The sequence below is a fragment of the Zingiber officinale genome, chromosome 10B, assembly GCF_018446385.1.
Source record: "Zingiber officinale cultivar Zhangliang chromosome 10B, Zo_v1.1, whole genome shotgun sequence".
NCBI classification, from domain to species: Eukaryota; Viridiplantae; Streptophyta; class Magnoliopsida; order Zingiberales; family Zingiberaceae; genus Zingiber; species Zingiber officinale.
In genome coordinates, this window is record NC_056005.1 from 28,446,892 (window position 1) to 28,452,883 (window position 5,992).

The following is a 5,992-nucleotide window of genomic DNA, read 5'->3' on the forward strand; positions in this document are numbered from 1 at the left end:
AAATTAATTTATTTTCGCTAAATTGTTAATTTGCTTTTATACATAAATGGGAAAGAATGCTACAAAATTAAAGAAAGTTATGAGGAGCACCATGGAGAAAGTTAAGGGGAAATCCATAGAGAAGGACGAGGGTAAGAAAGTAAAGGAAGATGAGAGAAAGAGCAAGAGCAGTAAGCAATCTTATTCGCATTGTTCACCAACGTATTTTAGAGATGTATTGGATGAAGTGTTATCAAATTTGAGTAATAAGCAAAAAGAAAGGATTAAAATCACTCCACTTGATCCATGACTTGAGATGCCTGAGATACTCATTAGTAGTACTAGAATTAATTTAGTTTTAAAGAGATTCCAACAGTTGCATTCTCATTCTTTCTTGTTTAGTAACAACATTATAGTTTCATTCACATCAACTGAGTTTAGCATCGTCCTTAGTTTGGCCCATGTGGGGGCAACTGGTTGATCTGGATGTGAGCATGGAGTTTAAATTTATTGCTCGACTATTTGGAGGAAAAGTTGTCAACGTAAATAAGACCATGATTCATGATAATATGTGTTTATTAGCTAGATCATAGAAGGATTCTAAAATGGATCATTTGTTAGGCTATTTATGTCTTCTAGTTAACTGTGTTGTTTTTCCTATTAGTAACTATTCCACTCCTTAATTTATTCTGTCTTGCATTGATAACCTAACGAAGTTCTTTAATTACTCATGGGGACATGCAACATACAGATTTTTTTGTCACCAAATTATCTTACATATAGGTAATGGCAAAGGAAAGGTTGGAAGTAAAATGTATATAGATGGTTGTATTGCCGACTTAATGGTGAGTTTTTAATTTTTGAAGTGTGATTTGATATGTTTCATATTATTATATTAATCCCTTTATGTATTCAAGCATGGTTATATGAAAGAATCCATTCATTTGAACATGCATGTTCTGTATGTTGCTTTCCCCAGTTGTTTCATTGGGAATGGAGTAAGATTTTGATCAAATGTGATGTTGCTAAGAGATTATTTATAGACATTGATTTCAGTAGGGTAATTTACTATATTTTTAGTATGTGTTTTGTAAATGTGATTATAGAAGTGATGTTTTATTTATAATTGCGAAAAGGTATTGGATATAATACCATTTTCGGATAAGAAAATACTATTAAGTGGCAAGCAAGGAAGTTCTTCAGTAAATATAGAAATAATGAAATTATTATGTTAAATAATAATGATAAGATATTTTTTACTACATTACTCTTATTTTTCAGGTGGCATGTTGTGTGAAATGATGTGGATTTGCTAATATGAAGATGATGACTAAACCAAGTGGTATAGATAAAAGTAATGATGAGGAGGGGGAAAAAGTTAGTAAAGATTTAGATGATGAGAAAGATAATTTTATTTTTAAAGAGAATAAGAATATTGATGTTGAAGTCAGTGGTGAGAATACACTTACTGGGTTGTTTGAGTTGAATGTGGGAGCCTTAGGTCAACTGCTAACTTTGATGATAATGTTGATTTGATGGTAAAAAATGTTACTTCTCAATTGGATAAAGAAAACACAAGATTAATAGGATCTGATTCGAGGAATGCTTTAGCTAATGAGAGACACAATGCTGATGGATTTAAAGTAGAAAACAATTGTGTTTGGAGTTAATTTCGGCATGTTAGGACCAAGGCGAGCTAGAGGGAGGTGAATAGCTAGCTCACTTCGACGAAGATAATCTTGCAGCAGAATACTCAAAGCGAACAACTCTCTAATTCTAACACGAGGATTTATTCGGTATCCACCTCAACGAAGTGACTAATCTAAGGATCCACATAGAGTACACTCTCCACTATGAAAATACTTATTCTCGAAAATACTCTAGAGGCGTAGAAACCTCGTACAAGTTCTCAACAAGAAAATGCAATAAGGAAATGAATAAACAATATAATAAACACCTTGCTTGATCTTTTGTAGTTTATAGATGTCTCTTATAGACTTAGAAATGCAATAGTGCTTTGCCTTGAATCTTCCAAGAATCGGAGGTGATAATCGGAGAGAACTTACGTTTGAATCCTCATTGTCACCTTTATATCCTATTGATTAGGTCTCCCAATAGATTGGCCTTACATCCAATCGATTGCCACTTTAGATCCGAGCGCATCCAACCATCCAAACCTCACAACGGTTCTTTTTTGCTTTCTCCCAATCGATCACTTGATTGATTAAGCACTTTTAGATTGATCACCCAATCGATCCGGATCACCTCTGTGCTCTTATTGTGCATCACAATTTTCTCCTCCCAATCGATCAGTTGGCGCAACCCAATTGATAAATTGATCGATTAGAAACAACTCTACACGTCGTGAAGAAAATGCGCCCATCGATTGGGAACCTCTCTGCGTCATGGAGAAATGCGGTCAATCGATCATCTGATTGATTGACACATCACTTGATCGATTGCCCAACCCTAACTTGTTTAACCCAAGTCTAGGGTTCCCTTGTCTAACCTTCGATCAACCATGACCTATTTGAACTTCTCCACCAAATGTCCGATCAAACTTTTGACCCACTTAGACTTTGCCAACTTTCCATTGAACTTTTAATTACTAAATGTGGTCCTCCTTGACCCACTTGGATTTTCCTCTTGCCTAACTGTAGTTAAGATTTTACCTTGCCAACGTGCGATCCTTCATAACCCACTTGGATTTTCAAACACTAAGTGTCTAATCAACCTTTGACCCATCTAAATTTTCCAATGTCTGGCTTCACTCACTAAGACTTTTCACCGCCTAGCTTTACTCACTAGAATTTTCCCACCTAATTTCACTTACCATGATTTCCATCTCCTAGCTTCACTCACTAGAATTTTCCCACCTAATTTCACTCACCAAGATTTCCTCAACTTCTAGCTTCACTCACTAGGGCTTCCTAGCTGCCTGGCTTCACTCACCAAGATTTTCCATCTACCCATCTTCACTCACTAGAAATTTCCAACTGCCTAACTTCACTTATCAGGACTTTACTCACCGAGTCTTTCCAATTGCCTAGCTTTACTCACTAAGACTTTTTATCTGCTCGACTTCACTCACCGGGACTTTCCAACTCCTTGGATTCACTCACTTGGACTTTCCATTTACCTAGCTTAACTCATTGGGACTTTTCAACTACCTGGCTTCACTCACCAGAACTTTCTCTCCTGCCAGCTTCACTCACCGAGATTTTTCACACTAAGTATCTGATCAACATTGATCCACTTAGTTTTTCTTCTTCTGCCAACCATTCCGTTGATCTTGTCTTTGCCTAACTTCTAGTTAGCAATTTCCCAGTCAAGTATTAGGTCAACTATGACATACTTGACTACTCACTTCAAACTAATCAACCTTCGACCAAGGAGACTTGCACTAACATTCTCCCTAATAAACAATTGCACTCACAATTTTCATATATTGTCAAACATCAAAACTCAAACTTGAGTCACCCAGGGACAATTGCACCCATAGTCTCTCCCTTTTGATGTTTGACAATACATTTAAGTTAAGCTCATCCAATAGCCCCAACTTCTTCATGCCAAAGCATGAATGAAAGTTTTCTACATTTCCCCCTTAACATGAGGATTTCATATTCTTTCTCTTTTAATATGAAGAATTTCCTAAGTTAAACCTTACATACTCCCTCTTTGACATATATCAAAAATCTTTTCTCAAGTTCACAACCTCATTTGTTGTTCACAATATCACAATAAAGGTCTTATACCTTTCATTGTCCTTCAATACTCATCCTTGAGCACTCGTAACAATAAAGGTTTTCAACCTTCCATTATTTCCTTATCCCAAAAATAAAATTTTAAATCATGCTTTTAAGGAGAAACCCCCATCAAAACATGTACCAAACTTTTATCATTGCATCAACAATAACTTAGAGTTCCTAAGTCTTTAGAAAATCCAAAATTTAAAGTTTGAGGTTCAAAATTCAACTTTGAAACTAAATCTCCTCTTAAACTTCAAGCTAGTCTTCTTTAACCATTCTGTTCCTGTTTTCATAAAAAAAAAAAACTACCCTTAAATGCTTACGAATGTATTTTTTAGAATTAGGGATGGTTAACTAACTAAATATGGCTTAATGGATTAAAATTAGACTAATTACACCAAAATCAAACTTCCTAATCGATTGATTTTATCTACCAATCAATTCAACCGTCTCTTAATCAATTAAAGTAGGGTGTCAATCAATTAAAATCATTTTAATTGATCGGCTGATTGATTCCATGAGCTTTTGTGCTCGCAGAAATAACCTTAATAGATCAACTGATCGATTAAGTCATGCCCTAATCTATCAATTGATTTATTCCACGAGTCTCTGCTCATGAAAATGACCCTTTAATCGATTCACGCCTATGAATCAATTCACGCCTATGTATCGATTACTTAATCGATTAGAATTTCTGAATTTTCTAATTTCATTTTTAGATCAAAATTCAGAAATCCCTAAATAATTCTATGATTATCGAAAAATCATAAAATTTTACATAGACATTATTTACGTCATATACTATCATGGAAAGTTTTTTTATGAAAATAACCCTTATTTTCAAAGATTGACATAAAATTAAAAATCATTAAAAACTTCAGTGTTTCACTCTACTTTGTGTATAACTAATCAATAGTGACTCCTATCAAAAGATAGACTTCACCAAGGTTTTCCAAAGTAATTTTGAAATGATTTTAAAACATAATTTTCAATCATGTTCCTTGGGCTAAATGCGCATAACTTGTACACTAGTTTTCTCAATGATTGGAGTTCTCATAATCTATTATTAAGATAAAACTTAAACTCAAAAAGATGCGCTAAATCAACACCTTGAGTTTTGTTCATCCTCTTAATATCTCACTTGTATCTAACATGTCTCACAAACGCATACAAGTCAAGCCTATGGTTATTATTGTTGGATTAAGTCGCATGTAAGAGGGGGATGAATCACATGATTTTAAAAAATTGTCTTTTCGGTTTTAAGAACTCAGTACGCAACGGAAAACTATGAAAAATAACTGAAATAGAAAAGCGAGTAAAAGAACATGCATTCGGTTTTACTTTGTTCAGAGCCTTTGGCGACTCATACTCTAAGACCTAGGTCTCGCAGACCTATCAATGGGTGGTCCACTAAAATACCTTTTTTGATACCTCCGGAAAAGGAAATTAAGTACATAGAAAGAAGGATCAAGTGTAATACCCTGCACTTGTCCTATTACAAGTAATTAAGTATGCAAATTACAGTTCGTTACCCAGTACCTTTTGTAACGACCCAATTTTCCCTATTTCAAGTTCTAAAAGTCCATAAAAATATTTGGAAATACTTTTAAAATATTCTAGAGATTTTTAGAAATTTTTAGAGTATTTTTATGTAATTTTTGGAGTTCGTTTGGTATTTTTACCAAGGAGAATAAGTTTAAAAAAAAAAAAAAGGTTGTAGAAGCTGGGTTTCGAACCCAGCACCCCGGACCCAAGCAAAACCAGCCCAACCAACCAAGCTGCGCTCGATTTGTTAATTATATATGGAGCGATATATATTTAAGTAGTAGTTAGGAACAGTAAAATAAATTGGAAATAAAAGTGCGCGGCTGAGGGATCGAAGCTGCGATCTGTGGCTTCGGTTAAAAGCCGGCTGACCAACTGGGTTGCGCGTGATTTATTAACCAAGTATGTAGCAGAATATATTTAAGCTATAGTTGGAACGTTTAAAATAAATTGGAAAAAAATGCGCGGCTGAGGGATTGAAGCCGAGACCTCTTATTTCGGTTAAAAATCGGTTAACCAACTGTGCCGGTGAGTTTTGTTAATTAAGGAAAGAACGGATTATATTTAAGGTATAGTTTTGATTAAACCCGAATATAAGAAAGGGGATTAGGTTTTGGATTTTCAGAAAATCAACAATTTCTCTCAAAATCCTTTCTCTTCCTCACGCTGCGCGGCGCCGACTCCTCTCGGGCGAAATTGAAGAACGAAGCTAGGGATTC